The sequence below is a fragment of the Cupressus sempervirens genome, chromosome 1, assembly GCF_028749045.1.
Source record: "Cupressus sempervirens isolate cs-2001-9-10 chromosome 1, ASM2874904v1, whole genome shotgun sequence".
Taxonomy (NCBI): Eukaryota; Viridiplantae; Streptophyta; class Pinopsida; order Cupressales; family Cupressaceae; genus Cupressus; species Cupressus sempervirens.
In genome coordinates, this window is record NC_143118.1 from 637,349,104 (window position 1) to 637,362,137 (window position 13,034).

Here is a 13,034-nt window from a genome sequence, read left to right on the forward strand (position 1 = left end):
TTTATTTTCATTACAAACTCTCTTGGATTAATTTTTGGTTCTTTATTTTAGTTCATTTCAATTTCATTATTTCTAACAAATATAATTAAAGAATTAGTAAACAACTTGGTCTTCTAATAGTTGATGAAACTAGAACTTCTAGCATATAGCACAGAGGATTTCTTGCTGACTTGAATAATCATCTAAGTTTGTTGCATGCAAGAATTTGATAAAATGCATTCAGGAAACTATTGCTACCACATTGTCTTTTGTGCACATAAAATTCCTTCTTTTTCTTGAGTGTATGTCAAACGAATATCCCACTATAGTGATCTAATCATGCTCTCCATTTTATTTAGTGTGTGCACTTTATCATGGAAAGAGGGATATAGTCCTAGCCTTAATATTTGATCAACTTCTATGATTACAACAACTAGGAAACACCTTTTTGTCAGGCTAGAAAATAGGTGATCGACATGTAAAAGATCATATGATCTTGGATAATTAATGGAACATTCACACTAGTCATGATTTATACCAAACAAACCATGATAATAGATTATTGGAAGGGTATTTTTAGCATCAATTGGCACAACATTCATGACCCAAACTAGTTGTGATGCTAAAGATGCTGTAAGTCCTCCATAAACTACTTTCATGTCCATAACATTTCATACAACAAACCAATCAATTCCCAACCCTTGAAGGTAAGACTTGCTAACTATCTATTTCCAGTGCTTAGTTTAAAAAAAAAAAAGATCCTAACCATCACCCTTTAACCAAAATGGAACTTTTTCAAGCTGTTGAGGCCATTCTTCTAGCCATTTAGTTCCCTACTCCTCATCAGTTGGAACTCTATGTAGACAGCTCTCCATAGGAACATACCAAGCCACATAAGGATCATCAACTTCTACACATAGAGGGGGATCATTATTCCTTCTAGACTCATAGTAATTATTAGAAGTTAGTTTTCAATATATTGCAACACCCACTTCATTGATTCTATCACTCTTTTTGGCAAGGAGATCCTAGCATATCGATGCTATCAAAGAAGACATAGCTTTCCAGATACCAACATCTTTGTCCTTGTTTTGATAGATAGGAGTAGTGAACCATACAAAATACCCTCTAGGCCTTAGTAATAAATTTATCTCAAAAAGAAACTTGCCATGGTCAACATGCTATGGAATTTTACAATGGGTATAATGCACACTATCAAAAGTAGCACTAGGAAAGGGAAGCCTTTTGGTTCCCATGATAGCTGATATTGTAGGAATACCCTATTCAAGAGAGAATTGAAATTGTGCTTCATGTTCATCCTTAGGTGCAAGGGACATTGTTAGGACATCTTTCTCAAAAAGGAAGCCTCCAAAACTAATAACTCCACAACCAACATCCAATATCATACAACTATTCTTACCCTAGGCGACATCTAAAATAGTCTCTTCAATAAAGTCAATATAGTCAAGAGCTCCATTTTTTAATTGTGTATCACCACTAGGGAAAATAATATGCTCCCCCTCAACCCTCATCCAATTTTGATGCTTCTTAACTTCAGCAAGCTTAGTATGTGGGACATTGTTGTACCATACCTTCTATCTACTTTTTGGCAAATGTACACCAATGCTAGAATGTTTATCTAAGTTATTCCATTCTAATCTATTTGGTTTCACAATGTTCCAAGAGCTACATTCTTAGTCACTACTCAACCATCACTTCTTTTATATGCAATCAAAATTTCCATAACACATCAATGATTTGTTTAGTTCCTCATCTAAAATGCACTGGAAACAACTCTACTGAGTGCATTTATCACTTTTTTAATGCACCATCAATTGCAAATAGTGTACTTATGCTGTATGATGTTTTAGGTTTGGTACTATCAAATCTATGAATATTGTAAGATGTAATAGCTAGGGAGATAAAATTACAAATATCCAAACAAAGAAAAATGGTAATTCATAGAGTTTCCACCAAATACTAGCAATATTGAAAATCAATTTGAAAATTTAAAGGATCAGGAGATAAGTGTTGTTGAAGGTACAAAACAAAATGGAAGAGAATTGAAAGATATTGATCTAGGCGTTAAACATACTCTCTTGGAAGAAAATGAATCCGGTGAACAGAAGATAGAAAACAAGATGGATGCGACTGATACCAAAAATAATAATTTAATTAACAATTCTACTAAACCAACCCAAGATATGCAAGAAGATAGTAAAGCTTATGGAGATCATAAAATGTCTTTGACCAATGAAGTTCCCAAGAATATTGAAATGCCACAAAGTATTCATGCTTAAGAATAAGGGAAAAGCTTAGAACCTAATATCAAGGTGTAGGTGGGAAGAGATGAGAGAGAGACTAGTTATTTAGATCCCAACAATGTGCATCATCAAATTACTCTAGTTGCAAAGAATGACGAGTTTGTGTCATCAAGAGACTCAGAGTACCTAGAAGAGGAAAGTGTCTTTGCAAAATTTTCAAGAGAAGAAGCTAGTTGCTTGGCAACACATAGTTTAAATGGATATCAATATGGAACCCAAAAGGTCATAGCTAGTTATATTCCTAACATTGTATACCAAAAGAGATTTCCAAGAGGTAATCTTAGATAAGAGAACATAGAGTTGAGATTATCTTGTGATCAAGAATGATGTTATATGGTGATATCATGGAGGAGAAATATTCTAGCTTTTGAATATTTACAGAGTTTAGATTTTGTCATCTTTGCAAATATATTCTAGTCTAATACTTGTAGAAAAGGTTTATCATTTAGTGATTCTTGAAAGTGAAGTATTTGACATGTATGCATTCAGTATCTCTTGGAACTGCATGAATATTGTATGTTTATTTTGTGCTTCTATTTGATGAGAAAGAAGAAAAAGAAAAGTATAAATTTAACCTCACCTTGTATTCATATAATTAAAAAAACATTATCATTGTCTCATAAAAATTGGCTTTTCTATGAGTTCTACGATTCTCAAAATGAGAGCTGAAAGAGTGTTTTCGAAAATGTGGCCTTTTGGCATTGCATATTGTGAAAGCTAGAGAAAACATTATAGTGGTGCATTGAAACTACTATGAAGTGGATAGTGTAAATTAAATATGGCAAGTTTAATGCCATTATTAATATTAAGCCTCATAAATATAATGCTTCACAGGAAGAAAAGAAGAAATGAATCTCAATATTTTATCATACAAATGGGTGACATTTTCTCTTAAATCTAACTTGAAATTCATTAATATAACCTTTTTTCTAATATTTTTGTTAATCAATATGGCTTTTTGAAGATTACTATCATATAAGTGAAGAGCTGGAAGTTTCAATTTGGGTGATAGGGTCATGCCAGTAATAATAAGAAAATTATTGCCTTAAATTTCCATCATTTATAATTGTTCAAGGGTGCATCAGTGGCCTATTTTTTAGGGTCTTACATAAAATAAAAGATTCTAACAATTTATTGCAAATAAAAAACTTCCATTTTTGATAAAAAGAATGAAATTAGTACTCTATCATGCTATATATGTAGATTTATAAGCTATTTTTAACTCTCAAAGTTTTTTGTGGATTTGCAGATAGATCTCCAACATTTCTGATTCCTTATTTTCTAATTACATGTGCAATGTTGCATCTATTAGTACTAATGTATATTTTCATTTTTGTCTTCCACTCCTAAGGGCTTGTTTTTCTTACTATCATCATACATTCATTCCATTTATTGAAGCGCTAAAATACTACATCCAGGAACATAAAGTCATCTTTGATGCTGAGACTACTTATCTGTGACATAAATGAAATGTGACTAAGAAACAATAAAAATTTAAGAAGGAAAATGACCATAAAAGCTAACAACAAAACTTTATTCATGATCCTATATTAACTCCTCCATTCATTAAAAGAAGAGAGAGACAAAAAAATGGTTATGCATTTTTGCCCACTAAAGTGCACATCCTGGAGCATATTCCTACCCTGAGATACCTGATCTCCACATTAGACCTTATTATAAACATCTATTTGAAGATTGTCAAACAAAAGAAAAAAAATTGAATAATCTTTAGTATTGAAGATAAAAGAGCACATAAGCTAACAAGAAAAAAATTATATATGGTATGGTGGACCAGTAGTTTCTCAAGAAAGATCTGATAGCTTGAAATTCTTTTTCTTTCCTAAATAATGGTGTATACGTAATTTGAATTGCATCTCAGTACCCTATGTCCAAACCATTCAGTCAGACAGGATTTTTTTGAAGGATTGAAAGACATAAAATGAAGACCTTATATCTCCATATCTTAAAAATTTAACAAAAGCTATGAGAATATATGAATAGAACAAAAATTCTTGATTCATACATCCTAATCAAAGAATCAACAATTACCCATCCCCTCTTACGCCTTCATATCTAGATTATGTGTTACTCTTTAGGAAATAGAAGTCCAAGAAATTGTAAAGGATTAAAAAAAAAAAAATAGTTTTAGGATTTATAATAGGACACAAATGTTGTAAAATAAAAAATAGAAATCTCCGATGATGTTGGGGAAAAAATCAACAGAGACTTACAAAGTCATGAGAATTTGCAAACTCTTTACCTAGCAGTATCTAGGAAGTCATTTGCTCACAAAAGAATGAAGTCTAAATTTATGGATGAATTTTTTGGCAAATTTTGAACAATGATTGGAAACCTAGAGAGTCAGATCACTAAGAATGGTATCAAGAATCAAACTTCTTGAAATAATTTGAAAATTCCCAACCTAAATGTTTTCTCTAATTAGGGCCCCAAGTAAATGAAAACAAGTCTAAATTGGACTACGAAGAAATAGGGCTTTGGAATTTCAAAAAAAAGGAATGTTCCACTTTCAAAATTGAGGGTCTGCCAACCAAAATTGTTGGGTAGAACAAGACTCAGTGAAAGAGATCCAAAACATTGTCCTTACAAAATAACTACAATGAAGATGCAAAAATTATTAAGACTGAGTAGATTTTGACATAATCTTTACAACTCACAATACCCAACATGATCAAATGTTTGAAATTATTGTAGGTATGATAAATCCTTGGTGTAAAATCATCTGATATGTGATTAAATAGTGCACAATATCTTTTAGCAATTCCACCAGCCTCTACCAAGTCCATTAGAAAATACTTAAGAGAAGTAACACCAACATTAGTCTAATACTAAAGGTCTATCAACCTAGTGGACATAAGGTAAACAAGGTCATGAAAAGGGATATAGAGGAATAAATGAATACTAGAAAGCACATTTGGACAAGATTTTTTTTCTAGATTCCTATAGATTTTGATGGCTATAAGAATAAAGGAAAATACTAACTTGGCTGAGGCTATAACTCTCCAAGGGAATCCAATGTGTGGTATTTATAGAGAGAAAATGGAAGGAGCTAATAGTTATTTGTCATATTGTAAGTATGCATCTAATATAACTCCCATTATTTGGCATGAACTTGGATACATCTTAGCATTTCCAGAAAACACCAAGACTACAACAATTTCTTGGCCATGCTTATATAAGGCCTCCCACTTTGCTCTATATATTGTTTGTTCATAGAATATTTTGTATCGAGACCAAATTATGTATCTTGATGGGCAATATAACCTAGACTGATATAGAACAATGTGGTAGGATGATTGGGTAGTTTATTACTGGGTCCTCTTGGGTATATTTATTAGGTAAAAAATTTTGGAGATGACTATTCATCAAAATCAGCAATTATGTATTTTTTATTAATCAAATGAAGCTACTTACAATCTATCCAAGAATTTTTTTGGATCACTCAGTAGTGTACATGGTGTAAATAATGTTTCCCACCACAACAACATACCATGTCTAGCACATTTTTTTTTTTGTGAAGTTTTCTTGGGGGTTTGAGAGATACTAATAAAGCACATGCTAACATTTATCTTAAGAACACACAAAACAATGAGCTAAGAAATAAGAAAATTCATGATTTTTTTCCAATGAATGATGTAAATGCAACATAACTTGCAAAAAATATAATATAGAGACACTATTAGTAGAAAATACACACTAGTGGATGCCCTTTCATTCATTTTATCTTCCACATTTTTGGATTTTCTATGTAAATATAGTGATGGGGTTACCATTTAGGGGAATTGGCAGAGTAGTGTAGGGATAAATGTTGGATTTGTTTCCAGCATCAAGATCATTTTTTTGACATTAGCCTTTGGGGTATGGTCTTCTAATTTTCATAATCTTTCAGACTCTCTTAATAAGATGGCAACAATATTGGTTGATACAAAGAGTTAGTTGATAGATCCCTCCAATAGTTTATTATTTCTAAGGATAGTCTAGAATAAACATGTAAGAATTTAAATCTCACTACCCACAAGCTCATTTTTTGAGCTACCTTTACAACCTTTTACTATTATTTTTTCTATTTTTTTGTGGGGGGTTTTGGGGTTATTGTTTGTGAATATTTAAAATCTCATATGTTTTAGAATTTTTTCGAGTCCATGATTAGGTAGAACTGCATATTATTCGTGTCCTAAATGTGGACTCTAAATGCTGGGATTTAAAGCTGAACAAAATATTCTTATGCTAAAGATTTTTTCTTTTGTCTTGCAGCATCAAGCTAAGAGGTTCTAATTTGATTTCCATTATTACTGTCAACTCATTATGAATGGATAGATGAATCTGGGAGGCACCAATTTACAAATAATTATTTATCTTAATTATTTATAAAATGTTTTGTATTTAAGTATTTTTGTTTTAAAATACTTATTACTTTGATGCCACTAATGTTTTGATACAAGGCACACAAACTGTTTGACGAATTGTCTCATAGAAATATGGTCTCACAAAATGTTATGGTTGTGGAGAACACATAGTATGAATTTTTGAAAGAGGCATCAAGGCTTGATTTTGTACTTAATAATAAGCTCTTCTATATTACATAGTATATTGGACTTAATTTATTCAATATTTTTAAAATGGCACTAGGGAAGGGAAATCAAGAATTCAAACTTGCAAAAACAATGGAATTTTGGGCATACCTAAGATCTCAATCACTTGCAAAAATGCCTTGTATTTCATACTCCACTTCACACAATTTTCTATGATGAACTCTTTTGGAAAGAGTAAATTACTAGATAACCTCTCTTCCAAGCCTATGTCAAAATTAGGCATTGTTTTGATTATTTTAGGCACAAACATCCTTAGGCACAAACATCCTCACCCTTCTCTTCTTTGGCTAATTCAAAAACTTACAAACCCTTGCCACTCAATCCTTTGTAACTGCAACCCAACACAACCAATTCTAAGTCCATGTTATTACCTTCCTAGTAAATCTCAATAGAACAAAACAAGAGCTTGTTTATCCAAAAACTAAGCTGAAATCCTCTAGAGACATCCAAGGGTCCATTTGGATCGTGGATTTGACCCAGAATTAGGATTTGGAATTCTAAAAAAATTTCGATCCACTATTTGGGAGTGCAAAACAAGAATTAGAATTTCACAAAAATGGGATTTGGTATCCTCATTTATACCCCATTTCAAGGATTTGGTCTTCCATCCAAATAGCTAGAATTGGAGATTTACCCATTTTAATTCCAATTTGGAAGAAAATGAGCATTTAAAATTTATTGAAATGAATAGTTTTTGGTGTTTGCCACAACCCTATTTGGTTTGGCACTCAAAAATATATGCCATTGCTCCATTGTCATTCATCTTCTACTCTATTTTTCTACTCTGTTTGCTCTACTACAGGTATGTGTATGTGGTTTTTTGTTCTTTGCAACTCATGAGGGTTCCTTATTTATTTTTATGCTTTGCAACTCTATTTTCTTTAGGTTGCAGAGGTGAGGCCATAAGTTTGGTGAAGCAGTTTTTCTCCTTCTATTGCTTCCATTTGGTGGGTGCCATTTTTCTTAGGGCTTTCTACCATTTTGTCAATTTTTTCTTCTGTTTAATGTATTATTCGTATCCTTGCTATTCACTATCATCAATTTAAACCATCTCTTTGTATGTATCCACATGGCTGAGAATTTTTTTTCCATTGCATTCTTTATTGTTTTCATGGTGTTTTTGGGTGTCTTCTTGTATGTCAGAATGGTGTGGCAAGTGGCGAGTTTTATGAGAATGATGGAGGAGGAATATTATGGGTTTGAGGGTATCAAGATGAGCCACCATCTCATGAAATGAAAGCACTCTATAGCCTAGGCTCTTGCCATAATTCACTTGCTAATTAGTGGATTTCCATTTTATACTACATCTAGGTTGAGTTTACATGTCATTGGACTATGGACAAATATAGTATTTGAAACAACCTGCATAGTGATAGGGTGTGTGGTTACTTTGATGGGGCACTAGATTTAGGGCAAATAGTATCATGGATTTCTTACCTAAATTTGTTTGTTTGCAAGAGTTTTCTTCTTGACTATGTTCTCAAAACCTCTACTTCTTGAATAAAAATTGATTGATTGTGTTCTCGAAAAGGAATAGGGGCATTACGTTTGTAGAATGCTGCAACAAACACATGAATGAACTGAGTGAGAGAGCTTTCACAAGGTAGTTTGTTTTGGTAAAACCTAGTCCCACATAAGAACACAAGAAGTGACATTGCCATGGTAATGGCAGGTGTGCCAGATCCCTCACCCCATCTGACATCATCTTGGATGTATGTGAGCACAGTGACCCCTCCGAGGGATCCCAAGAAAATACTAAAATACCATCACTTAAAGAATGAACATTTTTGCTACTTCTCTTTTCGGTCCTCATCATCAAATTGGTCTACCCCAATAGCCTCTAGGATTGTCTTGTGACTTGATCCTTCCCCCAAAGAAACCAAGTATAGTGAGAAGTATAATATACCAATCTTGAAACTTGACACTCTGGAGAAAGACTCAAAATTATAACCACATGATGAGGATTGGAGACTTCTAAGAGAAGCTGATAGAGTTACCAAGATTAGCCCCTATTACATTCCATTATATGACATGTTACTTGGATATAACAAACATGATTAAAACTACAAGAAAATGGAATTTTATTCAGCTATTTTGAAAGAAAATGGAACTTGAATTCAATTTCCACTTTCCAACATTTGGATAACCTTAGAGTATGATTTTTAGTTTCCATAATCACAAGAAGTCCCAAATTTGTAGCTATTTGTCCTCAACCAAAAGAGTAAATGAGGTCTTCAACAAGGTACCCATTTTCGTCATTATTTATTCACACATGCAAATGTGGGTGTTGAACTAGAAGACCAATTTGAGTTTTTGAGCTCACTATCAACTTCACTTATTATTGAGTCATAGTACATACATATAGCATACATGGGTTTATAATCAAAATGGCTAACTGAGATCTTTAGCAAAATACTCACTTTTATTGTTTTACACATGCATAGGTTCTTTGTCATCAGAGTAAACAAGGCTCTTTGGCAAGACAAATTGTTATTTGTTGATATAGATACCAACAAACTACTAGGCTTTTTTCATTTGTCCTATATTGCTTTAACCCAAAGTATGGGTTTAGTGCTCTATGACTATGACTCTTAGGTGGTGATGTCTTCTAATGTCACTCTATGCAATCCGTCTATCTTCAATATGAACATCTCAGTAAACATGTGAATGGTAGAAAACAACCAAAACCTTCCAATCCTGATTAAATTAGTTGAAGTGTTTGTACCATGATATTAGAATCTTTGGGGGTTTGTAATTTTGTTGTGTCCTAAAGAGCGAAGGTGTTAGTATCTTCATCACCTGTAGTATATAAAATAGCTCCATGTTTTTGCTTTCAATAAAAAGCATCATAAAATATAGTGACATTATACCAACTAAGGAATTTTAAAAAATTTACTCTGCTCAATTTTTTTTTACGATACACATGCAAAGAGAAAACAACTATGTTCTATTCCCTTTCTTTCACTGAATTTTGAACCTGATACTTAGACCCCTCTTTGAAAAAATTTAAAACAATATAAGAGTTATTTTTCTATCAAAATAAAAAATAATCTACTATAATCCAAATTGTCACCAAACTCAATTTGATTCTAAATATGGTCGTTATCAATTTTCAACAATATTTTTTCAGATTTGTATTCATTTTGTAAAACCTCAAAAACACCAATAAAAGAGGGCATATTCATAATTTCATACACATTAACAGAGTGGCCATGGATATTCACTGACCCAAATATTTATTTAATAGCCTCACTTGGTACTTCTTGCTGCTCACTTATTTGAATTTATTCATCTATTGATGCATGATCATTTTTTAATTGTTTAGTAAAAACAAAAAAAATATAGTAGCATTGTGTTGTAGAATTGTAATAAATCTATCATCTCTTAATTGTCTGCCCCAACTACCATGTTCTACCTTGTAGTAGTGATAGATAGATGGGTAAGTGTACCAAGTTATGGTGCCAAAAAGCTAACACCTTTTTTTTTATCTAGTTTTACAAAGTGCGAACGTGCTATGGCTCGAGCTACCCAAGCCATAGTGTGTACGTGCTCTAGTGTGTATGCGCTATAATGCGTACACACCTTGTAATTTTTTTAAAAAAAATAAATGGGCTGAAAATCCATAACCCATTTCATTTTAACTTCATTTTGCAAGATTTCCTCCTCATAGCGTGTATGCGAGTTGAAGGAATTAAAGATTTTTTCCACCTGCCTCCTCAAAATGCCTCCTCATTGCCAAAGTTTGTGATTGAGATCATGCCATATGTTTTCTACCCTTGTTTTTGCATTGTTTTGTATTTTTTTTTCAATTTTTCTTTAAATTTGTTTATTTATTTAGATTATAATTGGTGTCTTATTAGGGAATGTGAATAATGAACCAGCAAATCCCTAACAAGATCAAAGTCAAAAACTCCATAAGATCCAAACAAAATCACTCAAGATGAGAATCAAAACCCTCCACAACAAGAAAATAAATTTCACAACCTGCACCAATAGGAAGACCTCCTCCTGGCACACAAGACAACATAATGAATGAAATAGAAAGAGGGAAAAATGAATTAGAAGCACTCATTAGTAGGTTAATATCTTATGGACAAACCAATCCAATGAGAGAACAATTGGCATCCTCCCTCGAGTCCATTATGACCCATGTAGCTTCTATTAGTGGTTAGTTGGATATTTGGCATGTTAAGAGGGAGGAACAAAAAATATATTATTCAAATAAATTATCAATATCAAGATGTAAAAAAAAAGATATACCAAAAGATAGCATTTGTGCATTGTTTAGAAAGCTTGGTGAACAAAATACTATTAGAGAGACAACTAAATGGTTCCCCATCCATTGGTGCATACATGATGGTATTAGAAATAATTTTTCAGATAGACAATGGATGGTCTTTGATGCCCTGCCCTACAATAATCATGAGGTCCCAATGTATTCCTTAAGGAAATTGTATTGTGAATTTGTCCTTGGGGAGATCCCCAATTATTTTGATATATTGTAATCAAAGGGTAGAGGATGGGGGTCATCATTTGAGAGGTTAGGGGCACGTCACGACCCTAATGTAGTTAGGGCACCTATTGTTAAGCCACAGGGTGAGCATGTGATTATTCCTTTAGTTGTGAAGGAATATGTAGAGACCAACACTCTAGGGACTATTAATGCTTTGAAATAGACCCTCATTCATTGCATGAGTCCATTAGTTGAGGAGAAGCCTTCTATGCATCACAGTCACATGTGCACATCATGTGGATCCTTATGCTCATTTGGCAGTCATGCTAAAGATAGTATGGATGATGGGCTAGTCACCAATCAGTTTTTGAATGAGACATTTGGCATTGAAACATAGGTAAATTATAATTATAATAACTAATTTGATCACATTTCATATGTATAGTGAATGACTAATTAATTAGCATCTATTAACATTGTTCAAAATTTAGGGTTAGAGTGTTGGTGACCCTAGTAGAGATCCACTGACCCCATTTTTTGTCCTGTCGATGACTCTAGAGGTATGTATTAATTTAACCATTTAAATTAATACATATATGTATTAAGTAATTATATAAAGGATTGAAATTTTTTTTATGCATGTGCATTAGTTCTCTACTAGACCATTAACATTCACTAGGGACTCTGAGCCTAGGCGTGATATGAGCTTTGTAGAGGTACATTTGTTTCATGTTAATTTAATTCATTTGATTATATTTGTTTCATGTTTCATGTTACATGTAATGTGTATTGTATGACATGCAACTCTTGACATATGCGACTCCTCATCTTTGATAGTCCATCGATCGTGGAGTTGCTGTAGTGATGGCTAGTTCAAAGCCATTGACTGAGGTATGAAAGAATTTTCTTGGTTTTAGTTGTTGTTTATAATAGTTAGTATCAAAATTTCTAATATTATTTATAAGTGATTATATTGATTGAATTGTTTTAGGGCCTTGTTACACCCAATCTGCATGAGCCTTTGAGGTGGGTTTACAGAGCAACTATTTGGTGGTGGTAAGAAAATAATTGATTTTGTGTGTACATATATTTAATTTCAATGTATAATAATTATTGATTCATATCTACTTTGTTTGTATCATCTTGAATTAGAGAAGAGCCTAAACAAGAGGATGAGTGAGTGTGTGAGGAAGACCCCATCATCCCCATCATCTCCCTGTTAGAATTCTTTAGAATAAATAAGAGGGGGGGGGGGGGGTGAATCAGTTATTCAAGGTCCAAATACCCTAATAATACTTTTTCTCAAATTATTGTGAATCCATAAACTTTTCATCCATCCAAAATTAGCAAATTACAGTAAATCAATATGCAGAGATAAAACATACAAGATCAACACATGACACAATGATTTACGTGGAAACCCAATTTGGGAAAAACCACCAGTAACATGCTACTTGATTTTCACTCTTCTAAAGTGATGCCCTATTAAAAGCTTTCCCTGTTAAAGGCTTACAACACACTGTTAAATGTGACCTTGTTAGAGGATTTCACCATACTGTTAGGAATGAGCCTGGTCAAAGGACTTTAGAACATTCTCTTGGAATGTCACCCTGTTAAAGGATTCACAACATGGCTATTAAACCAACCTAAGTCCATAGGATTTAAACT

The 13,034-nt window shown here is 32.9% G+C and overlaps 1 pseudogene; it reads right to left on the reverse strand.

Annotated features, from left to right (window-relative positions):
- Positions 1–233: 233 nt before the first annotated feature.
- The window catches only part of LOC149579542 (putative methyltransferase PMT26), a 109,476-nt pseudogene continuing 96,675 nt past the window's right edge, over positions 234–13,034 (reverse strand).